The sequence below is a fragment of the Haemaphysalis longicornis genome, unplaced genomic scaffold, assembly GCF_048455015.1.
Source record: "Haemaphysalis longicornis isolate Haplotype H1 unplaced genomic scaffold, Haemaphysalis longicornis Haplotype H1 scaffold_8, whole genome shotgun sequence".
Taxonomy (NCBI): Eukaryota; Metazoa; Arthropoda; class Arachnida; order Ixodida; family Ixodidae; genus Haemaphysalis; species Haemaphysalis longicornis.
In genome coordinates, this window is record NW_027526445.1 from 133406182 (window position 1) to 133430925 (window position 24744).

General features: G+C 50.5%; 1 long non-coding RNA gene across 1 annotated transcript; it reads right to left on the minus strand.

Moving 5' to 3' along the window:
• Positions 1-15400: 15400 nt before the first annotated feature.
• LOC144148179 (uncharacterized) lies at positions 15401-17953 on the minus strand. Its single transcript, XR_013317994.1, has 2 exons — positions 17674-17953; positions 15401-15814 (listed from the first exon to the last, which is right to left on the minus strand). It is a non-coding gene; the product is annotated as an uncharacterized LOC144148179 (long non-coding RNA).
• Positions 17954-24744: the final 6791 nt, after the last annotated feature.

Here is a 24744-nt window from a genome sequence, read left to right on the forward strand (position 1 = left end):
GCACAGCACCTGCTCCAGCCGCACGGGGTCCAGGCCGCCGCCGTCGTCCACGAAGGGGCACTGCAGGCTCTTGGCCCGGTTGATGCCCTCCTCGCGCAGGCAGTCCCCCTGGCCCGCAAAAACCATGAACAGGGGCAGGCCATGGAAGGGCAGCCGGCCCTCCTGCTCCACGTTGGCCAGCAGGGTCTTCTCGAGGCTCTCGCGGATGTACTCCAGTCCCGGCTGGCTGGCGTACACGCACAGGCAGCCGTGGGGCTGCGTGCGGAACAAGTTGTGCGGCAGGCCCACGTCGCCGTCGATGATCCTGAAGTCCAGGGCGTACTGGCCCTTGTCGAGCCGGAAACTCTGCGGGAGCGCCTGCCGCATAGCCTGCGCCACCTGCTGGGCGCTGGCCCTGGCACCCAGCACCACCAGGTGCAGCAGGTGGCCGTTGGTGCCCAGCACGCCGCCGCCATTGGTGCCGGCCTCTCGCCGGTGCAGCAGCTGCTCGATGACGCCGTCCATGCAGTCGGGCTGGACGGGGCAGTGCTCCCTCTGGCACCTCAACACTTGCCGCCGTGCCGGTGAATGTCCCCACCTCGGGCTGGAACAGGGCCTCGAACTTGGTCAGGAGGCTCGGGCCGTCTGCCACTGCATGCACTGCTTCCTGGTACTCCGGCAGCCTCACGCCCAACGCCAGGATCCAGTTCCGGCCCAGCAGCGTCGGTGACGGCCCCTTGGTCAGGTACAGGGGAAGGGTGGCCTCCCTGTCGCCATGGCGGACGCTGACCTGGGCTTGACCCTCGACTTGGGCGAGCTGTCCGGAGTAACTGCGCAGCATGACGCCCGACGCCTCGACGGCCACGCCAGGGAAGGTGCGCTTGAAGGCTTTCCCGGCCATGACCGACACACTGGCCCCTGTGTCCAGCTCCATGGAGATGGGGCGCCCGCAGACTTCGACGGTCAGCCAGTATGGTGGTACCGGCGACTGCACTGTGGCCGCGTGCCACATGTCGAAAATCTGCGGGTCTTCGGCCACGACGTGAAGCCTAGCCGCTGCACCCGAAGCTGCTGCCGCACGCCCCCGCCGCCTACCCTTGCGCCGACTCCCTCGGCCGTGGGCTAGCTGGCGCGGAACCTGTGCTCGACGCAGGCTGCTGCTTCCGTCCGTCCGCCGTCGTCCCCCCTCGGCACGCCCGAGCAATGTGCCCAGTTCTTCCGCACGCAAAGCACTCCGCTTGCGCGAACTGGCACTGGGAGGGGGGGTGGTCACCACCGCAGCGAACGCACCTGCCATGCCGTGCCGCCATCTTGTTCACCGCCGCCTCCACCGACGGTGAGCCGGCTGCACGCGCCAGCTCGCCCGCGTCCTTGGCCGCAGCCTCTATCGCCAGCGCTGCCTTCACGGCGTCGTCCAGCGAGGGGTCGGGAAGCTCCAGGAGTCGCGTCTGCATGGCGGGGTCGTTGATGCCGCAGACGAAACGGTCCCGGAGCAGCGAGTCCAGCTGCTCCCCGAAGGCGCAGCCGCTCGCCAACCCTCGCAGCGCTGCGACGAACTGCCCGAGCGTCTCTCCGTCTCGGCGGCTCCGGTTGTTGAAGCGAAAACGCTCCATTAGCGTCGACGGAGCCGGGCTGTAGTGCGAGCGTAGCGTCGCGAGCAGCTCACCCAGCGACTTCTCGTGCGGCGTGGCCGGCTTGAGCAGGTCGAGCAGGAGAGCGAAGACGCGGGTCCCGCAGCTGGCCAGGAAGATGTCGCGCTGTTTTGCCTCTGGTGTGTCGTTAGCCCGGAAAAACACGCCGACTTGCTCCTCGTAGACCGGCCAGGCGGACCCTTCACCCTCGAACGGCTCGAGCCTCCCGTACAGCGGCATGGCGTAATGGCGGCTGGCTCGAGGGGGCGGTGTCTCAGCATTCTCGGTGGCTTCGGCCGCTCCGCGGGCTTCTTCCCTCGTCGCCAGTGTCACGATTTAGACCCGCGTTCGTGAACCTGTGAGGGTAGGGGTACTCTCCAGCCGAGAGACGACATGCAGCGTGCTGGTGGTGACGGTGACTGACCCCCGAGCAGCCGTGCTCGGCGGCGTTTATTGCCCGGCCACACACAAGGTTGCCCACCGAGCCTGGTGGGGCCACTGAACTTAGCGGCCAACGAATATCAGGGATGGGGGGCGCCACACACTTGCCACAAATCGTTTTTGTTTTTACCATGGTTTTCTTTATTTTACTTATTACAGTTTAGTAAGCAACGTAAAAATAGCGCAGTTAAAAAATGGTCTACAAGAGGAGTGGGATGCATCACTCATAACATTTCGGGGGATGTTGTCACTCCGAAACACCACCCGTGGCTACGCCCCTGATACTTGCAATTCTACTGATCATGAAAACGGGCCTCTAATTAACTAGTATAGTAAAGATTCCTACCCAAGTAATGAGACGTAGACGATGGAAGTGCAAATCGATGTTTGGCACTGCGTGCGAATTCGATGGTGATTGCGTGCTAATTGCTCTTACAGCAGTACGTTCGTCTCCCGGCGGCTCGCGTTATAGAGGACTCGCGCTTCAAAGACTAGCGTATTTTGACGTCAGAGCTGTTTAAAGTTTTCGTTCCGCCGTATTGGGTTATCAGAAAAAAAATGACCCAGCGCACGCGAGCGTGCGATTTGTGAGGAGCGCCTGGCGTCGGCCAGGCTTGAGCGCGTGGGCTGACGCCTCGTCAGGAGCTCACAAAAATACCAAGAAAAAATACTGAGCGCACATGAGTGAGTGCCTCGTGAGGAGCGCCCGGCGTCGGCCAGCTCGACCTTCAAGAACACTCTTACCAGTCTTCGTTGCATGATCTCTCGTGTTCTCTTCTCTTAGCCACCTGAGTTCGCGAAGTTGGTTGCTGCGGTCTCTAGCGCGTCTACTTACGGAGAGATATGAAAGCCTGCGGACATTTTAAATCGATCCGGGCCTGCCAGTCATGGAGAACTTTCAACGGCAAGTTCGGAAAGCTCTGTGAGGTGCAACAGCCCGGTATTCGACGAAGGGAGAGGGGCCACCAGCTCAGCTGCTTCTTCGGCCTTGCATCGCTACAGTGTATTATTTTCACGTACGTAAAAGCTCCACATACTTCGAACTTTCACGAGTGACCAGTGCGCATGCTCATAACACAAAGGGCCTACGTGTGTCTCACAGACGCACGTGAGATTCGAATTTTCACGTTGCGGTGTTCACGCTGCTTCCGCACTATAGCGCTGACCAACATGGCGGCGCCCTGCCCTCCCGCTTCGCTGCGAAACCGTATTCGTCACTCATAATTCCGTGCGATATCTTGTCGTAAGCTGTTGATTTCTCTTTCAATTTGCCCATTCTTACCATCATCTAAAGTTTAAATCGATAAACAGTTTTTTGTTTCTCAGATAGAAGAGCGATGTTTCAGCTGTTAAGCCTGACGAAGTAGCTTTTGTCGCCGCCTTAAAGGGACACTGAAGTGATTTGTAAACATTGCGAGTCCCTAGGCCCTGTTTCGAGCACTCTGAGCGCGTTTACGGGAATTTATTTAGACGAAAAATCAATTCGAAAATGCTGTCCTTCTCTCTGCACCCTCGCCCATTTTCTGTGGCGTTTTCGTGTGACGTCAGGAGGAGGTGACTTGGCAATTGGCTGCGCTACTGCACGGCTCGCCGACCTTCCGACCGAGTCAGTAGGCCCAGCGTTTCGTCCGCCGGCCGCCGACGGGTCGTCGCAATTCGTTCGCTCTGTTGAAACGAAGGCAGGACACGTTTGTGAATGGAACAATGTACCTTTATTTACTTTGTTATTTTGTACACGGGATCTAGCTCCAAGCCAAGGTCGCTTCACACAAGCGCTGCACAAGCGCACACGTGACGCACACGCGACAATTAGGCTATGTATCCACTTCAAATGTCATGCATACTGTAACAATTAGCGCTTTTATTCTTTTGGTCACGAAAAAGAAATCGAACCCTATGCATGTCACAAGAGATGCATCTGCCAGCGCTTTCAGGCGTTATGCAACTGACATCGTGAATTAAGTTCTCGAAAGAGAATACTTGAGTTCCCTTAACGGGAAAGCGGAACTCTAATGACTGCAATGCGTCAGCAACAACTTGTAAAGAGAAATTAAACCCAATTCCACCAAGTATGAAGCCTGCTGAAAAAGCGGAGCTGAGGTGCTATGGTGGTCGACCGGCGCTCGCCCGAGAATGGCAGCGCTTTTGCCGCGTAAATTCTACCGTACGCGCAAATAAATCGGCATCTAAACGTCAGTGATGTGAGGCTCCCTCCTGGCCCTATACAGTTCCTGTATATAACTCCCCTGTGGGAGCAGAGTTGTGCGTCCATTCGCAATCTTGAGTTCCAGGTCGTGCGGGAAAGCCACCCGTCTGGCATGTAAGAGCGGATGCCGGGCCGCCGCGCCAGCGCCAGCGGCGAGGAGGAGTGGCGTGGAGCGGCAGGGACAAAAACTGGCGCAAGGTAGTCGGCTGGTCGGCTGAAGCTTACCAGCTGAGCGGCCGCCTCTGGCGCTGCTTCCGCAACCGCGAACACTCAGTTGAGCAGAACTGACTGAATACGGGGTCTTGTGCGCAGCACTGAAAGCGGGCTTTCCTGTCGAACTGGAACCCGCGGCATGTGGCAATCAGATGCGCAACTCTTGCACTCTACGGGACCTCTACGCACATATACAGGAACTCACCTAACCATACAGGAACTCACTGCAGGAACGCACCTATACGCACCTGTATAGGAACATACAGTGTGTTGGAACACTTTAAAAATTGTAACACTTTAAAAATTTTTCCTGAACGAACCGCCGCTCTGTTCGCGCTCAAACTTCACACGAAGGTCGCATTTTGTAGTCTATTTTGTTTGACACCGGGAACAACAACGGTAGTTACCTGTTTATTCTGAAAATAAATAAAAACGATTTTCGCCTATGGGAAAATGGCGGCGATTTGGACGTACGAGCCCAAAAACCGGGTTTTCTGATCGTCTGTTAGCTCATTTCTAGGTGCATTTTCTGATCGTCTGCTGCACCATTTGGCTCCGTACGTGAATCCCAAACCTGCGTTTCACTCTGCAGGTGGTTCCGTCGTTTTAACATCTGGCGCTGGCTCGCACGTCCAAATCAGCCGCCATTTTCCCATAGGCGAAAATCGTTTTTATTTATTTTCAGAATACACAGGTAAGTACCATCGTTGCTCCCGGTATCAAACAAAATAGACCACAAATTGCGATCTTCGTGGTAAGTTTGAGCGCGAATAGAGCGGCGGTTCGCCCAGAAAATGTTTTAAAGTGTTCCAATTACCGTCGCAACACCCTGTATACAGGAACTGTACGCACCTCTAAGGTTCCTGAAATTACTAAGGTAGCGCCATCTTTAGATCTCGCCGCATTTCACTCTCGACCGCGCTCCTTTCCTCCTTCGTTTTTTGCCATTTTCTTTTTCGCCGGCGAACGCCGCGCGCCATTGGCCAACGGCCATGGTGACGTAGTACCTCGTCCCCGCGTTGTTTTTTTCTTCTCTTCGCTGCCACTGTCCATTTAAATTCGCCATTTTAGGCTCAACTGCCTCGGAGCAGGCCTTATCAAAGCGTCCAGCGTATAACAACCGATAACAACCGAAGAGTCAGCTGCTCGTTTCAAACAAGTGTTGCGTCGGCGTCACTTTATGTAGCTTCGCTATGCCGAGTTCTTCTGCCTTCGGCTGGTCGAATAAGGTCACTGCAGTCACGGCCACCTCGGCTGTAGCAAGCTGCAATTTATCAAAGCCCACACATGAATCAATGTTAGCTGTACAGCATAAAAAGGATTCACAATTGCGATTGTTAGCGCGCTTCTGGCCTTGCAATACGGTAATTAATATAGAACTGGGCACTACAGCTAATTGTAAACTGAGCGCATTTTTTAACTGTGCGTTGTTTGTGCCAGCCTTTTCCAGATATGCCCGTCAGGGCCTTACTCGAACCAATTGTGAACGCCAATAGCACGAACATTGCTATGCCACGGACACACTGCCAAAAGTACAGCCGTCATGGGCGAGGCCAACGAGGAGACGCGATAACTCTGACCCTGACATCAGCCTATAACGACGTGAAGGTGACATATATTTTGCAACAGCGTCAAAGCACCGGAAAGTGCACGGAATAAAGGTGGCATGAATGTAATGCGGGACGCATACTGAGCGCTGCCTAATGATCTACAACTAACGCAAAAAACGCGAACGCAAAAAACCCAGCGCAGCACTCGAACTGTCGCGAACCAAGATCACCGCGAACCATGCGCAAGCCCTCTGTGTAGCGCTTGCACGACCACAACTTAATCACGCAAATGCAAGAACGGAATTACTGTAACAGAGCAATTTGAAACGTCCACGTTCGATCCTTTCGCGTTCACGAACTATCCTGAGCATGCCGCACACGTAAACAAACACCGCGCTGTCCGTATGCGCCAGCGGCATCCATCCCGCAAATATCCCCTTCTACACAAAAATATACAACAAAACAGCCTCAGTTAGGGCGTGTTGGTAATACGGGGCTCTAGAAATACTACGTAACAGAGCAGTTTGAAACATCCACGTTCGATCCTTTCGCGTTCACGGACTATCCTGAGCATGCCGCACACGTAAATGAACACCGCGCTGTCCGTATGCGCCCGCGGCATCCACCCCGCAAATATCCCCTTCTAAACAAAACTATGCAACAAAACAGCCTCACTTAATGCGTGTTGGTAAAACGGGGCTCTAGAAATACTATTAATGCTACCAAAGAGCGATTGCGGCACGAAAACAAGAGCAAACTGCACGAAAAACTGCAGCGAGCGGCCCGAAGCGTTGCGAGGGCGTCTGCTCTGAGGAGGTAAACTTCTGCTCTGAGGAAGCCAACAAAAATGGCGGCCCCGCCGCGGAGTTAAAGGGACCGCGGCGCCGCGGGCGAGGGGAAAAAAAAGAGGAGGGCAGCGGAGAAGGAGGGAGCAGTTGGCGCTACTTTAGTAATTTTAGGGACCTTACGCACCTCGAGTTCACTGCGCTCTCTATCGGTGGGTCTGGGAACATGCTGGCGGAACGCAGGGCCAACTACAAACTTACAAAAATGCTTTGCCTACAACAACGCTGCGGTTAGAAATACACGGGGCGAACGGGTAATACAATTAGGATTAGCCATGGCAGACGGGAAGCATGTTTTCTAGCAGAATGGCGCAGTCATATTGAGCCTGGCATTGTGGAACACTCCCGCCAGTGTTTTGTTTTGTGTGTGTTTGTTATGAAGGCATGACTTTTGTGATCGTGCTAAGAGAACGGGAGGAATAACCCCCCATAAACTATAGTCTACGAACGCGACCCTTTAGTAGTCAAGGAGTTATTCACAGATGATTTCAGTTGTTAGTATTTTTTTAATCGTTACAGTTCCTTCAAGGCTTTATTTCTATACATATATGCCTATGTTGCTGCCTTTTCATTATGAACCTCTCTCAAGCTTAAAGTTATTCTAGTTCACTGTAGCCCGTACCATCGACCATCACCCATTATGCAATTTTGTACATGCTCTCCTCTTATGTAATACCCCGCAAAGGGACCTCAAAGGGACACTGAAGTGATTCGTAAACATTGCGGGATTACTAGCGCTAATTGTAGTCCGGTGTCCATAGGCCATGTTTCGACCACTCTGGGCGCGTTTACGCGAATTTATTTTGTAGAAAAATCAATTCGAAAGCGCTGTCCTCGGTCTCGGCACCCTCGTCCATTTTCTCTGGCGTTTTCGTGTGACGTGAGAGGAGGTCACTGTGCAATTGGCTGCGCTACTGCACGGCTCGCCGACCTTCCGACAGAGTCGGTCGGCCCAGCGTTTAGTCCGCCGGCCGCCGACTGGTCGTCGCAATTTGCTCGCTCAGTTGAAACTAAGCCACAACACGTTTGTGAATGGAAGAATGTGCCTTTCTTTACTTTGTTAGCTTGTACACTGTATCAAGTTCCGAGTCCGGGTCGCTCCACACAAGCGCTGCACAAGTGCACATGCGACGCTTCGCTGACTGCTACGCTAGTAGGAAAATCCAAGGCCACTTGAATGCGGGAGAAGAGTCAGCGAAGTCAATATAGGTACTAAGGAAATAAAATCAACTGGAACTTTTACCGTACAGCGTAAAACTAGGGAGCCGGAAGCACTTTTTTTTGCGCTGGGTGAACAAACACAGCGGTCAGCAGCATGACCACACATGTGCGAACACTTTTCCGTCTAAGAAATGCAATTTAAACGTGAGATATTGTGGAAGTTTGGGGTACTCTTACTGCACGAGCGCTATACAGCAAACGGTCACCTAAGGTACTTGAAATGCTAAAACTAAATAAAAGTGTAAACTGGTTATACATTATATACCTTATATATCTAACCCCGGCGGCGCTGGCTCGTGGCCGGGTGGTCTGAAGCGCTAGGATTGTTGTTTTGAAGTCGCAAGTTCAAATCCCCGAGGGATTCGAACTTTTTGTAAGTTGATTTTTTTCTTTTGCGGGTGATGTTTTCTAAACTGAGTTCTAACTAAATCTACACTAAATATGAGTTCTAACTAAATCTAAACTATATATGAGTTCTAACTAAATCTTACTTTCTGACTAAATAAATAAATGAGTAACATGTTCGATAAGAACTTTATTAGGAAGGTGGACACATCGACGCATGCGTGTGGTTTGGGAAAAATGGAACTTGCTAGGAGAGACCCATCATTTAGCCTGGTATTATTTACTTGTCTAAAGTTGAAGAAAAATTCGTCCTGTTCCAGGATCCTGATCCTGGAACCGGACGAATTTTTATTACACTTCGAAGTTTCTGAGAAAGCTGTATAGCATTCTTTTGTAGCCGTTTGGCTGCATTGAGGTGGATGTCAAACTTTCCTTCGCGTAATTAGTTTCACGTGAAGTTGTAAGCGTTACGGAATTCCAGCCTGGTGTTGATATTTCAAGAACATAGAAAAACCAAACTCAATCCCAGACAGAGAGGCTGGCCAGCTTGGTTACACAGAACAAATCAGAGAAACGTCCAAGGCAGCAGACATTCCTGACGATATCCGTTGGAACTTCCAGGTGGCTCCCCCATACCTGAAAACACGGACCCCAATCTCCATCAAGGCCGGCGCAAAGCACGAGCGGACTTCACACGCCACACGTCTTCCTCCAAAACAACACAGTCTACGTGGACGCAGCCACACAAGATCCAAGGAAAGGACGAAGGGTGGCTGAAGTCCTAGACTTAGACCACCGTATGATCGCTTGTGGCTCGCTGCGTCATTGTACCGTGACAGATGCCAAGGAGGTAGCTGTCGCTCTGGCAGCGGCGGAAGGCTTCCGGTCGGGCCGGTCACTTACAATAATTTCCAACTGCCACGAGTCCTGTCGAGACTTTTTCAAGGGACGAGTAAGCCACCGCGCACTCCGTGTACTCCTCCAGGCTAAAGGCGGCGTACCCCAACACCCAGAGCACCCACCTAAGATCCACCACGGGATCCGGTGGGCCCCGGCACACTCAGGAATACAGGGGAACATCAAGGCGGACAGGGTAGCTCGAGGCTATACAACAAACCGAGCACCCGACGATTCCGACATCGATGAACCCATGCAAGTCCCCCCGGAATACTCGGCCCCATTGGCATACTACAAGGGTATCAGGAAAATATACCCTCCCCCACTCGAATCCCTGACGAGGCCAGAAGCCACCCACTGGAGACAGCTGGAGACAGTTACGTTCCAAAACCTAAACGTGCTGGGCAAAATTATTTACCCAACTCAATATGCAGACGCATGCCCATTGTGCAATCAAGAAAAACCCACCCTCTACCCCACCCCATGAGAATGCCAAAGCACAACGGCTGCCCCCGAAATCAGAAACCCTAACGCGGAGCAATGGGAGGCACTGCTGGCTAGCGATGGCTGTGAAGACCAGAATGTTCTGATTCAGAGGGCACGCAAACCAGCAGAGGCCGTTGTAGCCCTGGACCAAGCGTACCACCCTGCTGACCCCGTCGGGAACTGGAGCACGTTGCTCAAGACCCTGGAAGAATGCCATCGAGCCATGCAAAAAGGACAAATAGAAGTTTTCGCTGTCCACTCCGTCTGCCATCAATAAATGGCTTTCTACGGGAGGGACCATGGTTACAGAAAATGGCTCCAACTCTTTTTTTGTCAGAGCTATCGCGAAGCGAATTGTATGAGAATTAATTCAGAATAGATTCGAAGGAAGTTATGCGTTTGCGTCTTTATTTAGTAAGTCACCAACATAACGCAGCAGAATTATCCACCATTACAGCTTCACTTGTCTTCTGTCTTCACAGCACTGGAAAGGCTCTAAATTTCTTTCTGACGCTTGTTCGCTGCCGGCTGACCGAGCGCGCCGACATCGGGCCTCCCAGACTTACGCTCCGGTCTCCACGCTTCTGCTATAACCTCACTTTTAACTATGGACAGTCACTGTCCATCGGCAGTTGGTCCTGAGGCAGAATGCCGTAATAAAAGAAAGCTGCCCTCCGCGAGAAGAACGGCAGATGCAACGTGAATATGCCGACCCTTCCGTAGACAAAAAGCTGGAAGCGAATGAGCGCGCCGAAGCACTGCTTAGCCCTGAAAAGCGTAGCTGTGTGAATGTCTTTGCAAATTCCTATATGCCTAACCACGTTCAATTAACTGGATTCTTGCCAAACCAGGAATCGCCAAAGGGCGCCACCCCGCTCTGGCGCTAACCTCGAATTGACCACGTGAAATGACAGCAACTTCTTTTCCTTACGGGAACGTTCACATTTTCACATTTTGGGTATTTTGCGCGTCGAAGCTGCAACTCGGCTGTGAGGCGCGCCATTTCAGAGGGCTTAGAAATATTTTGGACCATCTGGGGATATCTAACAAACGCGGGAATCAAGACACACGTCCAGTTTGATTTCTCGCCTGCTTCGGCGAAAGGGGGCTGCAAACGGTGTCGGAACCGCGACCTCGGGCTGAGAAATACTACGCCTTAGCGTTAGCATGAGCTAAGCCTTAGCCATTCAGTGACAACGGCAAGTCATACGAAAACGTGCTCTAGCACCTGTAGGTATGATTCAACCACACATAAGCCTGACATCCCCGTGCTCTGCACTCATCGTGAGTTCTTAACGAGTATATTCAGAAAAAAAAAAAAAAAAGAAGACAGGAAGAACCCATTCTCTGCATTAGGAAATTGTTTACTATTGCACTCGTCTCAAACGCTCGAGGGTCAGCGTGTTCGCGCGAGCTAGTTCTAGCTCATAAGGTCTATTTCGAACAGGAGTCCCGAATTTCTGCCCCCTCAACGACCTCTAGCAGTGCATTCACAGAAGATCTTGAGGAAAAATTTTTGCTTTTGTTTCCCACGCTCCGAAAGCGTTGTAGTATACGCTAGTCTTGCGGTGCTTCAAACCTTCGAACCGTCTTTCGTGGGGAGACTGAGAGGGTCCCGGCTAACGCAACGGGGGACGAGATGGCACTAATTGGATTTTTCCGTTGGACAGGGCTCGCACGGGGGCTCTTATCGAATCGACCATACATGCGGCGCCTAATGATCTTTCCCCTCTTCGAGCCGTCGGAATCCAAGACGAGACGCCTTACGTGTCGTCTGAGAGGGCGAGAAAAGGAACAACGGGAACAGGGGTGGGGGGGGGGGGGGGGGGCGTATAATTAGCGCGGGCTTCGTTCCCCACGCCCGTGGTCATTGAGCGTGGGCTGCACGCGATCCGATCGTACGCACGAGGCCGCCGTGGCGTGTCCGATAACGTGTTGCAATGACCCCGTGCTGCGTTTAGTCAATGGGCCAAGATTGGAGAAAGCTGCTCGCTATGAGAAACAATGGGCGTATCTTTGGGAGGATTTCTTCCATGGTAATTTCTTTTCAAAATCGGTGACTATATTGGCCGCAATATTTTCAGCGAATTCTCCAGCATTGGATGTATTTATGCTGCTTCCAAGTTTGATGGTTTTTTGCCCCCTCCGCTCGCTGGAGCAAAATTCACATACTTTAAAGTAGGTATCTGTCTGTCTGTCTGTCTGTCTGTCTGTCTGTCTGTCCGTCCATGAGCATCCCACCCCAGAGATAGAAATTTTCGTATACGCCGTAATGCAAGTTCGTAATTCGAGTTCGTAAAAGTGCAACCCACCAAATGTCGATTGCACTTCCTGAAAATACATTCTGTGCTAGCACGCACTTCAAGGGCTTTTCGAACCAATGTGGTTCTTAGGCTGGTTTGGTGGTCTGGTTCTCTTGATGCATTTTAGAAAAGTTAAGGAATTGCTAGTGTAAACGTTCACAACCATAATGCCTATCCTGTCTCTTGTGAACGTTTAACTTAGTGCCTAAACCTTCTCAAGGGATCGACAACCAATGTTTGTGGACTGCGTGTCAGGTAGCCGATATTAAAGCCAGCGTTTTATATCGTTGGGTAACCACAAGGAATTTTTAATAAATAAATTGGCCTAAATTATTTTAATTTGTCACTACATTTTATGAAGTCTGAGAGGTGGCGCCGTGCTGTGTCTAAACGTGATGCTAGTGTACCGATACAAACAGCTCTCTTTTGGTTCCAATGTACGATTAAGAAACCGCATAGATGAACAGCCAATACTGCGTTTTGTTACTGTTTTAGATTGAGATAAGTTGTTAAACACTTCTTTTCATCTAACGTACGCTTAAAAGTATGTTGCCTCATGGCTCACTGTAATGGTTGCCAGCATTAGTTGCGGCAGCCTTCGTAACGTTGCTAGATCTAAAAATTCCGCGTTCAAACGTTCTAGGGTCTATCAGTAAACCATTACGGTTCAAGGTGTTTGAAGTGATGCCTTTTGTTTGATATCGATAATCTTTATTCCTCAAAATCGGTTGTCATTTCCTTTGAAATGTGGTGCATCGCGAACTCTGTGGAGCCCCTCTTCCCTCCACTTTCAACAACCACGTGACACACACGAATCTGTATAACGCCGTGTAATAACACGAACGCACCAAACCACCGTGGGGGGAAGTGTAGTGCGGAGAATGCAGTCGGATGCGTCCTTCCTGTCCCTCTGCCGCAGGAAGGAAGGAGGCGCTCCATTTCAGGCAGTGGCGGAAACGAAGTTTGCACCGTTAGTGTGCCGTTCGTAGCGTCACAGTGATGCGTGTATTGTTCCTTCCTCGTCGTCGTCCATTCCATGTTGAACTCGCGGGGCGTAGCGAGACCTGACACAACCGATGGAGCTTGGAACCAAGGAAGCGAGAGCGAGGAGACGAGATGTTTCTGGAAAGAGGTAAACAAGCCAGGATGTGTTGCGGGATGGGCTTTGAGCCACGACCAGGAAGCAGCAGAGTTAAGAGACAAACGAGCGCGAAGTCGCCTGTCTGAGAGGAGTAATGATAACGAAGTTTGATTTCTACAAAAAAGAATTGGTGCAACTTGTGGTGCCTGGCTGGAGAAAGAGCGGAGCTGGGGGCGAGCTAGCTGGGAGATCAACGAGGACGAGATCGAGAAAGGCGGACACTTGGAAGCGTTCATCGTCCCTTCCAGCCTGCCTTTGCGCTAGGTAGCTAGATAGGTATAACTTTATTTGACAAGAGTAGCTGCCTCGAGGCGACCGCCGATGGGGGTGGTCCCTTCTTCTCAGGGCCCAAACCAGGCCAACATTATACCAACCCCCTCCGCCCCAACCTTTGCGCCAAACACCGGGAGCAAGACGGTGGTGTTCGACGACGCGATCGGCATGCGGGTCGTTTTGCTCTTCGAAGTTAGGTGCGGCGCCTGCGTGAAGTGCGTCGTACTAGTCGTCCAGAGATCCAGTGGAGACCCAGAGCGTTAGGTCGTCCGTGTATGTTGCGTGGAGTAGGTTCGGGATGGCTTTTAGTAGGGATGGTAAGTCTTTCATAATGAAGTTGAAGAGTAGTGGCGTTACTACCGACCCCTGCGGACGGCCCTTTGGTGTGCTTTGAAATGCGTAGGATAGAAGGTTGCCGTTGCCCACTGTTGCTGTGCGCTGGGTGAGAAATGAGACGAAGTATTTGAATGTGCGCTCGCCACAGGTTGTATATACTTGAAGAATGGCTTGGTGCGAAACTTTGTCGAATGCCCCCGTAACGTAGAGGGCCAAGATGGACCACTTGCTGTGGTTATTAAGGTTGCCCAGCGCCTTGTCCTTAAGCTGGAGTAGTATGTCTTGGGTTGATTGATGTGGGCGGAAGCCGCTCATCGTGCCAGGGAAGTGGCCGTTGTATTCAATGTGGGGCGAAAGCCGGCTTTGAACCATGTGTTCAAACACTTTGCCGATACATGAAGTCAGGGAAATAGGGCTTAGATTCTTGGGGTTCAAGGGTTTACCGGGCTTCGGGATCAAAGTGGCACCTGCGTGTTTGCACTGCGGGGACACGGAACCCGCCAGCCAGCGCTCATTGATGCACTCTAAGAAGACGAGGAGTGCTGGGCACTCTGTCTAGGAGTAAAAACTTTTGTCCCATATTTCACTCTCTTTGGCAGCATTGGGCGACTCTTCCGAGGAGTAGCGCGTGGCGGCCAAACGAGAGGCGAAACACTCCTCGTGGGATTTACTTGCTGCTGTCGAAGCGGAGTACTTGAACCCTGTGTGGGAATTGCTATGCCATGTACAAGGCAGCGTTCCGTCACTCCCTTTAGGCGTGAATAAGCTCTATTGGTTTCAGCGTTCCCGGATACTGCAGACGGGTACTACTACTCTCTCTTGTAAAGCATCTCGTTACGCCTCAAGAGCGTTCTGTTATTCCCCGCGAGACAGCGTGTTTTCGCTCCGCCTGCTACTAGCCCCCCCCCCCCCCCCCCCCCCCATCCCCACGATGGTACTATAGGCAGTTACAAGCAAACAAAACAGGACAAGCCATTTTGAAACATGGAAAAGAAGAAAAAACAAGGTCAGACTTTATTTTTCAAAAAAAAAAAATACCACAACAATCGGTTCATTGTGCAATTTCACACAAAAAGCAATTCATTTTGAATTAAAATATCACAGCATAAAAACGGTTCTTACTCCACATGCACACAGGAGACGTAACGCCTATTGAGGATACATCCAAGAAAAATTCACAAATAAAAATGCAGCAAAGCAATTGATAACACTGAAATACAAACATTAAATTAAGACAATAAAAATGACATTAACACCCACAAATAAAAAGGTACTGGCATTAGCACGAAAACGTCAGTAGAAATACAGAGGTGGGAAAATAGTTAACAGTATTAACATAAAACAAAGTGGCCTTAGTACATCAGTGAGTGCTTCACATGGACTGGAAAGCCAGCTCTTATTTAGGACACATCAAAAACATTTACAAATAAATTTTGCGAAACAAAAATCTTGGACTAAAACTATTCAGCGTGGATTACTATTACCGCATTACAAGGTGCAATCAACACAAAGATACAAAGCCACTGACACGGGAACTTTGCAACAGATATATGTTGGTGGGACAATAGGAAACCACCGGAAACATTCCCACTGGGTTTTTTAGGCGGGTGGTTCTCAAATGAGGATGCGCTAGTAAGATTTAAAAAAGGCATAACTTGCTATTAAAAACAAACACGTTCTAGCTGAATGCTTCATAATGTTGGTGGCGGCCTTCAGAACAGTACCGACCAGGGCACCGTGCTTGAGCCGAAGTAACGTCTACAGAAGCAAGAAGGTGCGCTTCCCCTTTGAAAACACAGACAGCAGCAATGGGAACTCATCCACGATGTCCAAGGATGTGAGCAGAAGTGTCTTGAATGCGACGGCCACTCCTGCTGACGCCTCGGGGATCTCGTTCTCTCTCAGGAAAAAAAAAATCTTCGGGCAAGTGCCGTCTTCCCGTGGTTCCTGCATAGGAAGAAAGAGGGGGACAGCAAAGATAAGTTCAACAATGAAAAAAAAATTGACGAGTTTGACGACGTGATAGATTAGTTTTTGCGCCGAGTGAACGCATTGAACCCGTATTGGAATGCAATACCGCTTGGCGCAGTCACAAGTCTACATGCGAATGTGCGGTGACCTTGGATGCAGCCACGCTCATTGTGCCACTTGGTCAATGTCATGTCAGACAGCGCGCCCTACAGCTGTCTACCTACGCAATGCGCCCCAAACCCATTAGTGCTTACGTGTCCGTAGCTTCTATTGTTTACCCCGCTATCGTTCCCGGTATAAAAACATTTAACAAAATTTAAGTAAAGAGAACTCTTTTTGTAACGTTATAATCCCTGATTAATTTGCATAGGATTTTGCCCTCAGCCGACTGCAACGTACGGCCCATTATACGTTCACAAGTACAGGGTGTAAAAGTTGCTATGGCGCATATAGCTACTGTTTTTTTCATTCTCGAGTACGCTTCGTTGCATGCACGCTGCAGATCGCAACACCTGATGAGAACCAATAGGCTCGTTATTGAACGATCAGAACGCTCGAACATTAAACCACACGCAGCGACGGCGACAACCGACGCGAAAAAAGTACCGTAATGGGTACAACAAACACTATGGGCGACAGCGACAAACGAAAAAAAAAAATAATGCATTGCTGCCAATGCCATTCGTCGTCGTTGCTGCCGCTCGCTCGTGGGCTGCTTCTGGCCGGTATAAGTCCGCGACGGCGACGGCCCGTCGCCTGCCGCAGTTGCCGCCGTCAGCGGCCTGTGTAAAAAAATTTTGTCTGTGTCGCCCACAATACCTGTTTGCCGTACCCAATGAGTGAGTTTTCTCGCGTCGCTCATCGGCTTAGACGCATGTAGTAACCCTTTAACAGTCCCATCTCCGGCCATCCTGCCCTCAATCAAAACGCAAAAAACCTAAACCCTGTCAGGACAGCATTTCAGTCTGCTGCTGTACGCGCGGCGGTCACTAAAATTATTGTAATTTTAGTGACTGCCACGCGCTAGACGCGCTCCTATCACTCAGCCTATTGGACGAAATTCTTTGGAGCCGCGCAGGTCGCCACAGCTACTGCACGGCAGCCACTCTAACCCTAGCCGCCTGGCCGCCGAGCTAAGAGTACAAATCAAAACGCAAAAAACCTATCTGGACAGGATTTCAGTCTGCTGCAGTACGCGCGGCGGTAACTAAAATCATTGTAATTTTAGTGACTGCCACGCGCTAGTCGCGCTCCTATTACTCAGCCGATTGTACGAAATTCTTTGGAGTCGCGCAGGTAGCCACAGCTACTGCACGGCAGCCACTCTAACCCTAGCCGCCGAGCTAAGAGTACAAATCAAAACGCAAAAAACCTGTCTGGACAGGATTTCAGTCTGCTGCAGTACGCGCGGCGGTAACAAAAATCATTGTAACTTTAGTGACTTCTACGCGCTAAACGCGCTCCTATCACTCAGCCTACTGTACGAAATTCTTTGGAGCCGCGCAGGTAGCCACAGCTACTGCACGGCAGCCACTCTAACCCTAGCCGCCGAGTTAAGAATACAGGGTAGCGCTGCGACTACTCGCGCGACCGTGCTTCTTACCTGCGAAAACATTCGGATAGGATACCAACACTTCACAAATCAAAGGGATTGAAACGGTGCAAGACTCGACGCTGTTTGCACACGGGTACAAAAGCCGCCCTTCAAATTTAAGCAACGGTCAAAATGAGTGACGAAAACATTAGGGTTAGCCGCTTCCGCGGACCGAAGCTAGAGAGCAACTCTCCTTCGCTAAATACACAAGATAAGAATACCAGGTTAACTAATAGCTTACCTCCACTTCCAGCCAGCATTTCTTCGTCCGGTAGATAAATCCATGGTCGTCATCCCAAGATCCCAAGCTTAAGGCGCGAAGCCTGCAAAGGCAGCGACTGCACACCGGCTGGTCCGGCGGCTTGCGCGCGCATTGCTACACAGTGCATATAGTTCCGGTATCGGCCTCTGCGCCGCCGCAGCTGTGATGTCCGTCCGAAATAAAAACTAGTTCCACGCATGCACGCACGCACGAACGAACTAATATACGGCTTGCTTACGTGTTCGTGATCTAACGCTGACGCACAGGAATGCAAGCAGTTAGCGAGCACGCGTCACACTGCGTTCAAGCAAGTATGACGATAAGGGCAGGTCAAACTTCCCATGTTGAGCAAGCCGTCTCCGAAGCTTCGGATCATGGAGGAAAAAAAAGCTTCGGATAATTCTCGCGCCGAGAATGCTGGCGCGGAGAAGGCGAAAACGAAAACAGACACCGGCAGCCTGCCGAGGGGCCAAGCCCGGAGCACGAAACACCTGAAACCGCCACCGTCGCAGCGAACGCGGCCGGATTACAGTGCACTAGAGGGGCGCTTTGGGTAGTGTGCTCAGGAAAGGTTGCCGGCTGACGCGCTTCATGTCGACGCCGCGAGGTGGCGCCACGGCTGCATCGGCTGTACGCGTTGGCGGCGGCCGCACTCGGGCTGCTATGCCAACCGCGGCGAATTTGCATAGCAATTACTATTCAACTGATTTTCATTAAAAATGGCTCTTCCCGGTTATTCTAAAGGGCAGGGCGTTACCAAAACGGCAGGCAGAAATGCTGGCAAGCTACTCTAAATCCCGCATGACGCTAGCTGCTGGGCCACACGTAAAGCTGCAGATTGCAAGAGTGATGAGGAATAGTATTCTAATTAGCCACTAATCCGCGTGATTGAAAATTGCTGAAGAAACACTACTAAGCTTAGCGACTGAAAGGTAATTGGTGAAAAAAAAAAAAAAAAACCTCTGACCAGCTACCGCTAAGCAATTGACTATTAACCCCCGCAAACGAAAGTTAGCTGTTGGGGCGACTATAAGCTGAGATGGTGCAAAAAAAAAAAAAACAAGGTCCTCGTAACAAATGCGAACTTTTTATTTCACAGGTCGAGCAATACAATGCGAACTTTTTATTTCACAGGTCGAGCAATACAATCATGAGCAACGACTAATCTTTCCATGCAGTTTCTTCTTCCTGCGATCTGCTCGTGACTGATTCAGTCCTCTAGCATAAAAATGAAGCCTTGTCAGAACATAAAACTTGATTAGTTCAGTTGTGAGGCTGTCTTCATGCTGCGAGCAGCCGATACTTTCTCCAAACTGCAACTTCACTAGTGACATTACATCAAGAATACTATCACTGCACAACTTCTCTTGGCTGAAATGCACAGTGAATATGTCTTCCAACTGCTTGACTGCCTTAAACACTGCCTGTGAGGGGTACAACAATCCTCCCTTGTCACACATTACTGTAAACTGGCACGTTTCGTCTTTGTTGACAGAGCTGTCCAAAAGACTACCTTTGCACTTCTCGCAATTGCTACGGGACAGAAACTTGCGAGCGACGTACCCTGCCATGTAATGTACTAGTCGGCTGTCACTCCTTTGTTCAAGGCACTCTTTGTGATCAACAGGAACCTTGTGGAGTAGGCGTTCAGCTGAAGCCAAGTCTCCTGACTCAATGAACGTATCAAGCGTGCTAACGCTAGTGTCTCGAACACCAACATCATGTGCACTCAGAAGAGAACTGAAATCCTCACTACCTTGTACTTGCTCGGCGTTACCTGTACCAACTACCTTAGCAAGATTGTAAAAAGAAAGACAGTTCACGACAATGAGGAATTGTGTCGGTGTGGGGTGGTTGTTGGAGCCGAATGATTGCCTGATAATCCCGAAAAAGTTTTCCAAGGGGTCCTGACTCAACCGAGGTGTCATAATGTACTTGTATCCATGCGCTGCAAGATAATCCAACAAGTGAAGGGTGCTCCATAGTGTCACCTTCAAACCGTCGGCAGTTGATTTACTCAAAAATCCACTGGCTCCTTTTGCATTTTTAACGTTCACTGCGCCGTGAATGTGTTTCTTTTCTGCTTTTACATGTGTTTCCCACTGAGACAAGAACTCAAGAAAGTCTTTCAGCAGTTGCACACCCTTGGAGCCAGGACGGAGAGCTTTTTCAGGGAAGCGCGAAGTCATAGTTGTGATCAGGCTGTTGATCAATCTGAAAAGAAAATAGATACATAACTGCAATGTTTATTTTTTCTTTTATGTTAACAGCAAGAACAACAGGAATGATAAAATCAATACATAATTTTTAATTTTCATCCTTACCTGAAAAATGACAACGTTGCATCAATCTTGTCCCATGGAGGCTCTAATCTGCATTTGTAAAACTGGAGGCCAGTGATCACACGGTCACCAAAAAGCTGAAAGGCATAGTTCACTCTCATCTTTTCGAAATCGTTAGGCTCTAGGTGCACAGATGTAAGGCCAGGCATAGCTTTCAGGGTGACGTTGTTGCAATCCATTTCGTACGCTTTCTTTATAGGCTCGATGGAAACCTGAAATAGAAGCACTGTATATCAAGACACAGATTTACATTCTTTAATTTGTACTTAATAAACATGGCTTTAAAGAACAAAATGTTTCTTCAAGTTGCTTTGCGTCAAAAAGCCCCCAAAAATTAAATGAGTGTCACACAATTACAACTCATTGCAAGATACAAAATCATGCCACATACCTTGCCATTTGGAGTATTGAGAGGGCCTTTGAGGAGTGTGTTCCTTACACATTTCAGGAGATGGGGAAAATCCGACATGAAGTGGAGGTAACGGGAAGAATCCACGGGGTGCTGAAGCTTGCTGGTGATCTTGCCCGACTTCACGCCAATTCCCAGAATGTCCCACATTTTCCTGTTCCACGCGGCTCCATCGCACGTTACAAAATCAACGAATAGACCGCTGGCTTCTGCAAGTATTGTTGCTTCAATCAAAATTTTTGCAAGCATCTCTCCTTTAACATCGGAGCTCGTTGCAAAGGCACCAATAACCTGATTCCATTTTCCTGTCAACGGAACGAACATGACAATCATGCCGTGGTCACAGGGCACGTTTTGACCATCAGTCGTGAAGGGGCCCATGTCGACAAACCCTTCGATATGTCCAGTAGAAGTTACTGTCAAATGTTCGGAGAGCTTGATTTCATCAACCAAGAGCCCACCACGTCTTCTGAAACTACTGATGTGTGTTGTCTTTTCTTTTAGTTTCCTCAGCACCTTCTCATTAAATCCGAATCCGCTTTTGAACAGCCTGAGGTATCGCTTCAAGGTACTTTTACTTGGAAGGGAAATAATGTTGTGTTTGCGAAGGTGCTCATAGAGTTTCGCGCTCTTCATCTTCATGAGCATACACTCTAAAATCCAGTCTTTGGAGTAGACATTTCCCTTGGAGCTCCTTTTCTTCGCAGCTGAAAAACACTGCATGACGCACTGTTGCTGTTTTGGTGGCAAAGTTTCAATCTGAGCATGAAGTACGTCTTCTGGTTTCGAGGCGTTTACCTCCTGCATTCTGCGGAGCTCGTCCTTGAGGTTAGCTGATCGAGACGACAGCCTCCTGATCTTTTGCCTGGCTGAACGGAGCTTCTGAGAAGTGCTTATGACATGCCTCCTGACTGACCTCTTGAGCCTTGACTGCCTCGTCAAAAGGGCCTTTCTGAGGTATTTGCAAGAGATGCACGCTTGACCTGAAAAAGACAGTAACAAAATGAGACATTGCTGACGTAGTGTACACTCATCTACACTACCATATTTGATACTGAAAGCTTAAGCAATTAATCAATAATTCACAGAACCCATTAGCGAGAATGAATCGTACCTTCTGATGGCCCTTTTCCTAGGCAGCGCTTGCTGAAATAGGTGCCTTCGTGAGTAGTCACTTGCTCCTGCAGTCCACTTGTCAGCTCACACTTTGGCATGCTTTTTGTTGACAAGGCACCTTTGCACGCAGCGTACGAGTCAACGTTTCGTAGAACATCTTCGGCTTCTCCAGGTCCAGCGACGTGTCCCTTTTCAATCATTCGACCCCAAAGGTAGGCAGTGTAGGCGACGCCGGGCTGGTTATCCTCACCGTCGTGCGAAAAGATAACTACTCTCTCTGATGCAATTTCATTTCCGTCCATTTTCAGCTTGCAGTAGAGAGGAAATGTGCGATCAGCCACACGATGGCAACTCCAATATATGGAGGGCACATTAAGGGCCAGTAGGTATTCGGGAGCGGATGATGCCCCGCAAGCAGTGGGCACAGGTTCTGACATTACATCAGTGGAGCAGACACTACTTGAATCCAAATTGTCGGCTTGCTCATGGGCGCAAATTCTCGATCTCTTCGTGGCAACTGGGGAAGGGGCGTTATTGTTCAACCTTTTCCTCGGCGGTCGCGGCTGCGTTGCTTTTTTTGACAAATAGGAAGGAGCGTTTGGCAATACCGTGGGTACCGCGTCAGGGGTGAGCTCCGGTTTCCCACGTGGGATCCGCACTTCTTCTCCATTCACAACGTGCACATAGTCTTTGATAATACACGACGGCTCAAAATGAAGCTCACACACGGCACATGTTTCGTCCAGGCTCTTGTCTTGCCGGTGCAAGTTGCGCTCCCACAGTTTTCGCTTCTCTTCGTCTTTTGGCACGGAAAACAGGGACGGCTGCCGACCTTTCGTCCACTTGTACCCTGTCTGGCACCCCGGGGCAAAGCAGTGGCGTTGCCGTTTCCGCTTCGCCATTTCTGCTCAAACTTCAAAAACCCAAACAACACCCATGCGCACCGAGAAGAGCTGTTGACGCGCCGAGGAAGCCGCTGCCGCCGCCGCCGCCACTGCCAGCCCACGCGACTGCAGCGCCGCCGCCAGCATCCGAGCCTTTCTACACTCACCGCTTCGTTGCTATGCGTGGCGCGCGCGGCTCCTGAGCACACTACCCAAAGCCCCTCTAGTGCACTGGATGTTTCTACCAACGAGTGAGAGCTTTGGAGTCTTGCCTGGGGCGTGTCACGTGTGTGTGCTGTTCGCCGAGGAGAGTCGCCCCACGCCTGCGCACCGCGTGAGACGTATTCTCCCCGTGCTCTTCTGTCCTGATCCACTGTAACCTCAGTTTTCTCAATAATTATACCTTTAATTCTCAAAACCTAGTTTCTCCTATTCGATGCGAGCACGCGTCGTACTGTGTTCAAGCAAGCATGACGATAAGGGCAGGTCGAACTTCCCATGTTGGATGAAGCGTCTGTTTGAAAGTCCACTTCGTGCGTAGCACATGGTTTACAAAGCGCAGCCCTGTGTTCCGCGCTGGCGGGACATCACGGTCTGGCGCGATCAGTCGTCGGTCGCCCGGTTCTTGCGGGTGCACCGCCTGTGTCGGTTTTCACCGTAGACGCGAGATCGCGTGGCGGAAAATCCGCCGTGGTAGTACGCCGTATATTCGTCGGGCTGAGCTACGGAGACGCGGCGTCCACCGCCGCGCCCCCGCCGCTGGGACGCCCCCGGTGTAATCGGCTTAATCGCTGAAATCGGCGCGCAGTATTCTTTCCTCCGTGGTGCGCACCTTTTATGATGCATAGTCTGACAACTTTTTAAATGTCGATAACTAAGCCATTACAGAGGAAAAACAAAACAAAGAAACAAAACCAAATCGAGACATGCGTTTTTTTAGTTTTGTCAAGCTTGCTCCATTCATGTCACTGAACGCTGCGAGCAATCGTTACATGAATTCATATTCTTGCACGTTTAGAATACGCGGCGGAAGTACTCGGGGGCTTTTTACACAACTGCTTTATATAATATATACGTATGCAAATAAAACATCGCTGATGAGTTGGTGTGCGTAAATGGTAGGAGTGCCTCTCCATGCTTACTCCCGCACTTGACAAGAATGAAATTGCAATTTTACTCTTCGTACTGGAGAGAGGAGACTATGTGCAGCTTTACTCTTCACTGGTGCGGGAGCGGAACTGGGGCTGCACTCCGGCGCGCACGAGAAGAGTACGCTGTCAGTTTTGCTCTTCCTCCTCATGGGAGCGAACATTACATCCAACTCCCCGCAGCTTTCGAGGGGAGCGCGCCAACGCTTGCAGGAGTACAATGACTGTTGGACTCTTCAACTACTCCCCCGATTTCTTAGAGTGTGTAGACTAGGAGATTTTCTAAAACAGCGTGATCGGGGTTTCTCAATAGTTTGTTGAGAATTTTGTTTCGACCCGGAGAGGTTTTGCGGGTGAGGCTGTACGCTGCCGCCTCGATTTCGGCAAAGGAGAACGGCTCGTCCATTTTGGGGTTCGCATCGCCTGTGTAGTCGGGTTCTTGGGTGGTTTGGACATAAGGAGGGGCCGCCAAGGCTTGCCTAAGTTCTTCAAACAAATCTGCTTCAGTGGCCGGGTAATTGTGGATTAATCTTTGAAGCTGGTCTGCTGCGAACGCCCTATAGATTCACCGGGCCCCATTAGAGAACGCCGCAGGCACTACGGGCGGCGGGTTACCATCATTCCTTGCGGCTTGTTAAAAAAAATTAAACGTCCAGGTTGTGTCAGTAGTGTAATCAAAAAGTCGGTTTTCGAAACTCCAAAGCACTTAAACGACGCCAATCTGGTACAGATAATCGAGCAATGCGGCCAGTACTTTGCGGTGAGCCGGTAGGGAAGGCCACTGACCAAGAAGTACTTTCACGGTCATCGTGACTGGGCTGAGGTGCTATAGTTTCTGCACAAGACTGCGCCTTGCGTGTATACATGCGGAGCATTCCGACAGTAAATGCTCCACAGTTTCCAGCGATCCCCAGTAGTCGCAGTAAGGGTTTGTGATAGCACAAAGTCGTTAAAGGTATGACTTCGTGAGTGCTGCATTGATACGAAGTCGGTTATACAACGTGCCTAATCGGCGCGGAAGTATCTGTGCCAGCTTCGTCCTGAGCTCACGGTCAATGTAGCGTATAAAGGCATGGTGGGGCTCTCGAAGGGTCCAGAGACGGTTGTGTTCTGTTAAAACAAACGCCATCGTCATACGTTTGCCGTCACGC